Source organism: Notamacropus eugenii, chromosome 5 (genome assembly GCF_028372415.1).
Source record: "Notamacropus eugenii isolate mMacEug1 chromosome 5, mMacEug1.pri_v2, whole genome shotgun sequence".
Classification (NCBI taxonomy): domain Eukaryota; kingdom Metazoa; phylum Chordata; class Mammalia; order Diprotodontia; family Macropodidae; genus Notamacropus; species Notamacropus eugenii.
The window spans coordinates 18,392,103-18,403,011 of record NC_092876.1 but is presented as its reverse complement, the minus strand read 5'-3'; the positions used below and the strand labels follow the sequence as shown (position 1 = coordinate 18,403,011).

At 44.5% G+C, this 10,909-nt stretch overlaps 1 pseudogene; it reads left to right on the top strand.

The window, feature by feature from the left end:
* Window positions 1-1,303: 1,303 nt before the first annotated feature.
* LOC140508314 (microtubule-associated protein RP/EB family member 1 pseudogene) lies at window positions 1,304-10,132 on the top strand (annotated as a pseudogene).
* Window positions 10,133-10,909: the final 777 nt, after the last annotated feature.

Sequence of the window (10,909 nt, the reverse complement as noted above, 5' to 3'; positions counted from 1 at the left end):
CATAAAGAACCACAAACAGCACAACTCTGAAAGCTGTATGTCAATAATAATAATAGCTACCGTTGATATAGCACTTACTATGTGCCAGTCACTGTGCTAAGCATATTATAATTTTATTTCATTTAATTCTCACGAAACCCTGGGAGATGCTATCATTATCCCCACTTTACAGATGAGGAAACTAAGGCAAACAGAGGTGAAGTAGCTTACCAAAGGTCACACAGCTAATAAGGTCTGAGGCTAGATTTGAACTCAGGTCTTCCTAACCAGCACTCTGTCCACTGTGCCACCTAGGTGCCCCTTCAAATTTATTACTTGAAAAGTTTAGCAAGTTATGCATAACAAGCATCCTCAGTTTCAAGCACAATCCTCTTTTTTCCTATTTTATAAATATAGAAATGTCCATTTTAATTGGTGGTTAAGTTCAGAATAATTTTTTAAATTCCATTTGTCTCTTAAAGATACAGTAACAATATAGGTTGTGGGAGGGTCAAGTGAACAGGTGTTACACTAAAACTAAAAGGCAAATTCCTGTTTCTCATTTAAAGGCTTTTGCAAGCAATTCCAGGTTGTTTTTCCAGACTGGTTTCATACTTCTTTCAGTTGCCTCTTGTAGAAACTATCTCTTTAAAAGCACAAATGCAGAGAGAATGTTAAGGAAAAAAGCAATTGGAAAAATGTCTTACTGTTACATCTTTTTCCCTATGAAGCAATGGAGAGAATGTGCATTTTATCTGTGACTAGCAGTTCAGGGAATTGAAAAAAGAATATTTCCTGTGTTCATTAAGAGAGAGAATAAAGAGAAAGGCCTAATTCTAAAGAAAAATATTCAGATATTTTAGAGACATTATTATTTGAAATGAGTAGAGTGATTTGAAACTGGGTTTCCTAACAAGTGGAATAGCTTTTGCTATTTTAAAGATTTCAGGTGAAACTAGTGCCGGTAGCTAGGTGGCACAGTAGCTCAGCACAGTGGTTCTGGAGTCAGGAAGACTCCATCTCCCAAGTTCAAATCCAGCTCCAGAGACTTCCTAGCTGTGCGATCCTGGGCAAGTCACTCACCCTTGTTTGCCTCCGCTTCCTCATCTATAAAACGAATTGGAGAAGGAAATGACAAACCACTCTAGGATCTTTGCCAAGAAAAAAGAGTCAGACATAATAAAAGTGGTAGCATTGAGCTAAAATGTTGTAAATAGTTTTGTGTTTATTGGGTTCATTTGTTAATAAATTAATTTAGTAATTTTAATATTTAATTATAGATAAAAGAAATAACTATTTGAAAAAGAAGTTTCTAGTTCATTAAACAATTGAATGAATTGGAGTGGGAGCTCAAGATAATTAGTTGACTAATGAAAGGATATTACAAATTGTTGAGAAATAAGTTACCTAACATAGCCCTAGATCCCCATAGAACTCAGGGTTCATCCTGTATGGATTTGTTCATTTACACAATATCTCACTTTCTGCACTAAATGTTCATTTTCTCCCCTTTTCAGCGTTCAGTCAGTTCACATGCCCAAGGGGGAGTACGAGCAACATATACCTACTAAATAAGTAAAAAATTATTTGGTGGAAAGGGTCTTAGCAGCTGGACTGATCAGGGAAGGCTTCCTATGGAGGGTGGTTCTTCAGGAGGTCTTGACAAGGACAGCTTCTGAAAAGCAGAGAGAATGAGGAAGCATCCATGGCAAGGGGTACAGTTGGTGCAACGGTGTTCAGACAGGAAGGGAGGGATGCTTTAGATGAGCATGGTGAAGAGCTTTTTTTGCTGGTCAAACAGGGATTTCCATTTGATCCCAAAGGTGATAGTGGAGTTTCCCGGGGATAGTGGTGAGTCTTTTGCTTTAAGAAAACCATCTTGGCCTCTACAGAGATCGGACTGGCACGGAGGGGCTGCATGCAGGATGGTTAACCAGCCCCTGCAGATGACCCCAGGCACTGCTCCTCCTGTCCGTGATGCCTCCATGTAGTTATGGTCATCTCCAGCAGGTGGCCCCAGACACCTCAAAAATCACAGATTCCCAAAATTTAGGAACAAAGTCCCCCTCCACTGACCCCTCTTCTAGAAAGCCCCTATAGACCTGAGCAAGTGTGGGCCTTCAATGAAGGTTCCAACTCTGCGGGCACAGGAAATAGCCCTGACCTAGGGTTCAGGACACTTGGATTGTAAACACTGGCCTGGATGCTAAGAAGCTGTGTGACTGCAGTGGGATGGCTGTCCTTCTCTGAGCCTCTGGTCCAGTGGGTAATCACACAGCTAGCAGAGGGCAGAGGGCAGAGGGCAGAGATCCAGAGTCAGCCCCAGGGTACTGTACCTGCTGCCTCTAGCCCCATGCACTAGGCACAGAGACCAGAAAATCCTCTCCAGACTCAAACCTGGATTCAAATCCTGTCCCTGCCCTTTATTGTCTACATTGCCTTGAAGTCATTTAAAATTTAGGGTCCTCAGTTTCCTCATCTGTCAAATGAGGGGGTTGGACTAGGTGGTCCTGGGTGTCCGTCACCTTGGGCCAGTCACTTTTATCTATCTTTTTGTTCAGTCATCTCAGTTCTGTCCAACTTTCTGTGACCCCATTTGGGGTGTTCTTGGCAAAGAGACTGGAGGGGTTTGTCATGTCTTTCTCCAGCTCATTTTACGGATGAGAACACTGAGGCACACAAGGTGAAGTGACTTGTCTAGGGTCACACAGCTAGTCAGTGTTGATTGGCCTTTGGTCTTCCTGACTCCAGGCCAGGCACACTATCCACTGCCACACCTAGCTGCCCCTTCTGGCAATCAGCAAGCTTTAATTAGCACTTACAGCTCCATAGACTTTAAGCTAGTTGCTAGGGGACCCAGGACCAAAAGGAAATCCACACTTGAATAAGAGCAGGCTTCTATGAGGGGAGTAGGGAACACAGTCAGGGCTAAGGTCAGGGACCTTCCCTCCCTAGGGAAGTCTCAGAGTGGAATGGTATGGTTGGGCAAGTAGTGAATTCCTCCTGGCCAAAGGGCCTTGCAGCCAAGCCAGAGGACCATTTATCCCACGTGAAGGAGGGATTCAGGTTTGTAGGGGGGAAGGCCACTGGGTTCCTCAGGTTCTTCCAAAGCTGAGATTCTGTGAACTGGATGACAGTGGACCCGAAGGGTACTAGAGAGGGCTTTGTTCCTGCTACAGTTGAAAGCTGTTCCCTCCAACATCACCAAGGATCTCTTAACTGACCAAGCAGATGAACTCAGAAAAATTCTCATTTTTCTCTTTGCCACCTTGGACCGTATGGGTCATTCTCCTCCTTGACCCTCTCTTCTCTCAAGGTCCTCTTCATCTCTGTCTGTCTGTCTCTCTGTTTCTCTATTTCTGTCTCTGTGTCCCTCCCTCCTCTCATCTGCTCCTTTAGTGTATCTGTCCCCATCCCCCCTTTCTTTCTCTTTCTGTCTCTCTTCCCACCCTCTCTCTATGTGTCTCTATCTCTCTCTCCCACTCTCTGTCTCTTTCACTTTATCTCTGTCTCTCTCCAGGCTCTCCTCCCCCCTCTCTGACCTCTCCTTCTCCATTTCCCTTGGAGGATCTTCCTCCAGCTCATGGTGGGTGCCCCACAGCGCTCGGTCCCAGGCTCCCTTTGCCATCTCCCTTCATTCTAATGTCTTTCCTCTCCAACTCCTCTAGTCTGTGTCAGGTATCTGGGCTTGACAGATCCAGTGAGGCTTGGGGAGGCATGGGAGGGGGGCACAAGAATCTGTTGTTATGGAGCAGGGCAGCCTCCCCCGTGCCTCGCTTTACATCTCCCGCCCTTGGCACTGGCCCTGACCAGAGCCTGCCTTAACAAGTGCCCATTTCGACTGACGGGAATGATTCATTGACCTCTCAAATTCCACAAGGCCCAAACTGACCAAGCCTAGTCCTGTGCTTTGTCTAGGTCACCCCCAGGACCTCAGCCTCCTTCCCCTCCGCCCTTCCCAGATGCCATCAGCCTTAATCTCCTCCATCCTGCCTGGACAATGACCTGCCTTTGATCTCCCCCTCTCCCCAAAGGGCTAGCATTTCCTCTTAATCTTTTCTATTGCATATAATGGCCGGCATAGATTTAGCCTTTGTGGGTGGGTGAAGCTCTTTGTAAATGGAGTCTCCCTGTATTTAAAGACTTACTTTATTCTAAAGAATACATTTCCAACCTCCAGGCCATGCCCTACTATTCCAACAGTGACCTTGGAAAGAAGACATAGAAGCCTTTCAATTTGTGACTCTTTTGGGGAGTGTCCTGGCTCCCATTCTTGGTTAATCAATCAATCAGTTAACAAACATTTATTAAGAGCCTACTGTGTGCCAGGCACTGTCCTAAGGACTAGGGATATCAAGCCAGGCCCTGCCCTCAAAGAGCTCGATCTAACAACATTTAAACCACTGTACAGACAGATCAGAGATCATCAGGCCGAGGAGGTGTATCCATTTAGGGGACCAGAGGTGAGATTTTAGCTGAGACTTGAAGGAAACCAGGGAGGCCAGGAACAGAAAGAAAGGAGAGCACCAGGCATGGGCCACAGCTGGAGCAAATGCCCACAGTCTGGAGATGGCGGTCTTGTACAAGGAACAGTGTTGACCTGAAAACTTTGTTAAGAAAAGGCAACATGGCTAAATGCATACATTTTATGATTTAATTAATTAATTGATCAATTCCCTATAAAGAAAACAGTTACATAGCGCTATGGAGTCAGAGGTGACTCTGACTATCTAGTACAGAAATCATCTGTCTTAAGTACATTTTGCCATGAGAAAGAAACTCTCCTAATTAAGCAAATCATAAATTCAGTAAGACAGGACAATTAACAAAGCAATGTTAGTCAGGCCTTGAGATTCCAAGCTGGGTAAGCATATGTCTCGGTGATAAGGAAAGAAACCCCACCAATAGTAAGTGGCAGGCTTCCTCCCTTAAACAGATAATTGACATAGGAAAGGGTAAACAATGTTCAATAGAAATTATGATCTAAGATGTCTATATTTTCTTTATCATTAATACGCCATAACATAGTATATGTCTATAGATCAAAGGAAAGTCCCATTATTCATAACATAGTATGTGTCTATAGATAATAAGATTCATCAAAGGAAAGTCTCATTATTCATCAAAGGAAAGTCTTATTATTCAAGATATAGTGTCTTAGGTTAAAGGTCTCCTTAAGGAGTGTAGAGTCGGCCTTGGCTGGCTTTTGCTGACATAGGAAGAGGCACTCTCTGAGTTTACTTCAGAGAGAACAAAGAGATTATTCCAAAATTTTATATTAAACATTATCAACAGCCAGGAGGCCATTATCCCTGGATCAGAGTACATAGGGACAAGTTCTTAAGGAACAGCCCAGGAGGCTGGCGTCACTGGATGGCAGAGTACATGAAAGGGAGGAGACAGCCCAATTATAGAGGACTTTTAGTGTCAAACAGGATTTTGAATTGATCCAGAAAGTGATAGGAAGCCACAGGTAGTGACCACAATGAGCAGGCTTAAGGCAGAGAGGCCAAGTGGATGTCCACTGCCATAGTTCAGGTGTAGGTGATGAGGGGCTGGAGGGATCCAGGCCAAGAGAAAAGGGAGGAAACTGAGGCTCCAGGTAGGGCCTATGGGCCATCTTATTACCTCAGGCCTAGGAGAAGGCTGCCTGGGGCCCATGGGAAGGACCAACTGGCCCTTTTTTCTCTTTGGGGTCCTTGACTTGGGACCATAGGTGGGAAGTAGCACAGTGCCTCACACATAGTAGGCGCTTCCTAAATGTTCACTGATTGATCCCGGTGTAAGAAGGCTGAAAACAGGCAGGGCCCAGGTTCTTAGGAGCCCCCTCTCCCTTGCCCCTTGCTGCCTTGGCATTAGCAGGCCCCATTCCTGGGATGCTCTGCCTTTTCCTTGCACCTCCTGGCCTCTCTGGCCTTCCAGGTCTCCCCAGCTGCCAGAGCCTTCCCCTGCAACATCACCTGCTGTCCCCTTCTGCAGGGATCTGGTGATTTAATGCAATGTTTGTCACATACTAAGTAACTAGTCCTTGTGGACTGAACTCAAAGTTGGGAACCCACCCATGGATGGGGCTAGATTCTATTCCTCCCAGAATGTCCAGACCTCAAATGTATAAATGACTATTATAAGTGAGCAGGACCCAAGAGGCAGGCCTATAGCTTTGGGAAGGGCAAGGAGAGAAATGACTGGAGGGTTGGGCTGGTATTAGGAAAACTGTCCAGGAGAAGCAGGCCCCTCCCTGGGGCTGAAGAGGGTGGAGGGTTGGCTGCCACTAGGCAAAGTCCCAGCCCTCTGCCAGGTACTGTGCCTGGTGCTTCTAAGCAGCCCCTGCCCTTGATAAGGGTACATTCTCACTGAACACAGACTGGCATATATGTAAACTGAGTACACAGTGAAGGATGGGGAGGAGGGGCTACAGATGACTGGAGAGATCAGAGAGATTGCCTGAGCTGGGTTCTCCATGGCCCAGACATTAAAGGAGGAGCCAGAAGGTATGGGGGCCAAGAACTTAGGCAAAGGCATAGAGGTCGTCCAGGACTGCTCAAGGCTGGGCTGACCTTACTTCCTTTTCTGATTTAGGATATGGATCTGATGGGTCAGAGGCTTGCTGGAGACATCACCAGCCTACCTGCATCTTCACTCAGGGCTCCATCAGGGCAAGCTTTGCATTCTTTTATTCTTGTGGAGGAGAAGGATGGAGCTAGCCCAGCGGTGACCCAGAGGTGGCCTGGAGGGATTTGGCCCAATTGGATGGGCCTGGCCTCAAAGAAGTTGGGTTGTCAGTTTGGCAGTTCTCTAATGGTGGGCTCCAGGAATCTGGGCTGGGCCCTGGGCCACTTAGCATGGTGATTAGTGAACCCAGTTTGGGAGGGATGGCAAACACCTTGGACCACAGTGTCTGTGTCCCCCAATCGTGTGAAATTCAAGCCAAGTCTTACACTTAGGATCCCAAAAAAATCACCACCCCAGATAAGATCATCACGCAGGTGGGTTCGGGTGGTTTGAACAAGACAAGCAGAATCCCGGGGCCAGCGAGATAGGAGACTGTGTGCACTGAGAAACCCAAGATGGCAGTTAACATGTGTTCAGCTTCAGTAACTAGTGATAATTTGAATCTATGTGATATGCTTGCTGGTCTGGATCTGCAGTTGACCTTGACAAAGAATGAACACTTACATTCCAGTGCTACCTATTATCAGTTTATGAATAAGCTTTTCCCTTGTTCCATTGCTCTAAAGAAAGTGAAATTTTGAGCAAAACTAGAAATGAATACATTCAGAACTTTAAGATCCTACAAGGAAGTTTTAAGAGAATGGGTGTTGACAAAAGAATGCCTGTGGACAAATTAGGGAAAGGAAAATTTCAGGACAATTTTGAATTAGTTCAATGGTTCAAGAAATTTTTTGATGCAAACTATGATGGGAAGAACTGTTACCCTGTAGCAGCTCGACAAGGCCAAGAAACTGCAGTAGCTCCCTCCCTTATGACTCCAGTTCTGAGTAACCCAAAAAAACCTTTTGGTTCCAGCAGTTCCACAGACGCTCATCTCTACACAGACAACTATGGCACCAGAAGATCCTGGCATGGTCAGAAAGAATCCAGGGAAATGGAGCCAGCAGAACTCATCCAGCAGATCAATGTATTGAAACTCACTGTTGAAGACGTGGAGAAGGAGAGAGGCTTCTACTTGGAAAAGCTAAGGAATATTGAATTGATCTGTCAGGAAAATAAAGGGGAAAATGATGGCATGTTACAGAGGATTGTGGAGATTCTCTATGCCACAGATGAAGGCTTTGTGATACCTGATGAAAGGGGACCACAAGAGGAGCAAGAAAAATTTTAATAACCCATGTACTGTACCACTAGAGCAGCAACATCCAAATTCTTCACCCCAAAGCACATAATTAGCTGTAAAATATTCCCTTTGATTATTTCTAGAGCACTCGCTCACTGATTTCTTTCCATAAGCAAAAAAGTCCCTCTTCTTAAAGTGCACTTTGCAAAAGTTCCACTTGTTTCCCAATGGGTTTTGAGTTGGGAGCTTTTATCTTGTGGCAGAACAGTATTAACATCTAGCTGGTTCACTTAGGAACAAAGAGGCAGACCTTGAGGACTCACCATGTGGTTGCTCTTAAACACACTGACATCTAGAAAAGTTGTTTTTATGTAACCTACTGAAAATGGAAACTTAAAATAGGCATATGTGAGGACAACGCCCAGAACGGATTAGTTAATGTGAAATCTCAGCTTTGAACTAAATAAATGTCTCGAGGGTATTTTAAAATGTTTCCATACATCAAATTATAAAACGTGTGCCAGGACATTTTCTGTGGTTGATATAATGGTTAGAGAGAACCTAGCCTTATACAAGGCTGCCTGAATGTGATGCTCTTTTAGTACTTACAGGTGTAAAAACTGATCAAAATGCAAAATAAAGAAGTTTATTCTAGAATTTTTTGGTATTACTCAGTGGTTAAATGCCCAAGAAAAAGAGGCCGGATTTTTGCCTAACAATTAAAGGGAGTCTTTTGGCTCTGAGATGTATGATTGAGTTGAGGAGTTCAAAATTGATTTTGCTGAGTATTTCTGAGTAGTTTTTTGATGTTTCTTCAAACCTTCTGTACATTGTTTTTTTTTTTCCTGGAAAGCAAGTGGTGTCCAGTTTTATTACCTAAAAATTGCTTTTGGAAAGTAAAACCACTTCCCTGGAAATAAATTTTACTTGGGAGCAGATTGTCTTGTTTGCCATCCTATCTTTTAGTTCATTTTTTAACTCTTACCTTAAGGCTGAGAATAGACATTCCATGAGCAGGTGATCATGCTTTCTGGATTTCTGGTAGAGAAGGAGTGATCTGTGAAGGCTGAGATTACCTTGTGATCTGTAAAGCCTACTTGCCAGACCACTAATCTCCTTGGAGATAAAATTCATTAGAGTGTGTTACTAAATATTAATTTTTTTGAAGAAAATACAATGCCATGTCTAATTTAAATGTTAAGATTTAAAATATTTCATACCTAAACACTCCCATCTTTTTTGCTTTTCACCTCAGCCTGTTTCATCCCTTTTATTTGGCAGGAATCTGCCAGGTTTCTTAGTTACCCATGACTGAGATTGATCACTTCTGATGTGCTTGTATCAAATTTGTTTCTGGTGGTAGATCTTGGTGTCCTAAAATGTATGTAGAAGATGAGTATTTATGGTAAAATTGTTCTGTAGTGCATGATCTGCATGGAATTCTGAGGAAAGCCCAAATTCAGTGAATGAAAATAATAATGCCAAAAATGCAGGTAACTCTCCATTGTTAAAATATAGTGATGCTATTTCTCTCATGGCCTTTTAGACTTTTGTTTACCCAAAATTCCATTTTACTGGGAAACCATATTCCAACTGGTCTTTCTTGACAGGGGTTTTTTCTGCTTTACACAGTTTCTAAATAAAGTTCTGTATTTTACGAGAAAAAGAAAATCACCCGAAGTACAAGATGAGAGTTAGAGAGAAGTGTGCCATGGAGATGGAGCAGCTCCCCAAATGCTAAAGAGATCTTAAGGGGGAATTTAGAGAAGCAGACTCTCCAAGGATAAAGAGGCAGCCAGCTGGGCGCATTTAGGGTTAGGGTCAGGAAGACCCGAGTTCAAATCCTGCCTCAAATAGCTGTGTGACCTATCCTTTTTCAGGCTCAGTTTCCTCATCTGTAAAATAGAGACAATAATAGCACCTACCTCCCAGGGCTGTTGTGTAGATCCTGAGAAACTTCCAGGAGCAGAGAGTGTTGAGAGGGTCTTGTTCAGGGAGGCCCAGGAGTCTAGGGTCACTAGGTCTGAGAGTATGTGAGGAGGAGACTGGAAAGGTAGGAGGGGACCAGGTTATGAAGCAGTCTGGAGGTCTTGTTTTGCTTTGTTTTTTTTAATTTGAGTACTTTATTTTTTTCCAATTGTGTGTAAAAACAATGCAACACATTCATTTTTTGAAAGACTTTGAGTTCTGAATTTTCCTCACCCCTTTCCAAGGTGACCAGCAATCTGATCTAGGTTATATGTGTAATCGTGTCACATTTCCATATTAAAGGACTTTGAATGTCAAAGAGAACATTTTGTATTTGATCCCAGAAGCAATAAGCTGCTATTGAGTGTGTATGTGGGGAGGTGACTTGTACTTTGGGAAAATTACTTTGGAGGGGATGGAGGAGAGACTGGTGGCACAGACACCCCCCACCCTCCCACCCTCCCACCCTCCCCGGCAGCTATTGCAATGGTCTGGGTAGGAGGTGATGAGGGCCTGCACCAGGCTGGGGCCAGGATCAGAGGAAAGAAGGAGGGCATGTTGCTGAGATATTACAAGAGTGAAATTGACAGGCCCTGGCACCGTATTGGATCTGGAAGGTGACTCCCAGGTTGGGAACCTGGGGGACCAGGAGGATGGGGTACCCCTTACAGTACAAGAAAGTTTGGAAAGATGGAGGATTTTGAGGGAAGATAATAATTGGTTGAGTTTGGGAGGTCCGATAGACAAGTGGAGACTGGAGGTCAGCAGAGAATTCAGGCCTGGTAAGGAGATTAGAGAATCCTTATCCACCTTCTTGGGAGCTGAGGAGATCACCAAGTGAGGTACAGAGAGAAAAAACCCAGTCCAAGACCAAGGGGCACCAGAGGTGTGGCCTGATGAGGAGACCAGGTGAGAAGGATGTTCCTCCCTGGCCCCAGCAAGGTGTCTGATGGCACCCAGAGACCCAAGGTAGGCCACATGTCCAGGGCTGAGGCCAGATCAAGCAGGCCCAAGGAGTTCTGCATTTGGTCATCCAGCTCAGCCCAGCCTCTCAAACTTTCCCAGCTTCACTCCATGTGCTGTTTTCTTCCATTAGAAGGTGTACCTAGGCAGGATAGTAGATAGAGCACTGGCCCTGGAGTCAGGAGGATCAGAGTCCAAGTCTGG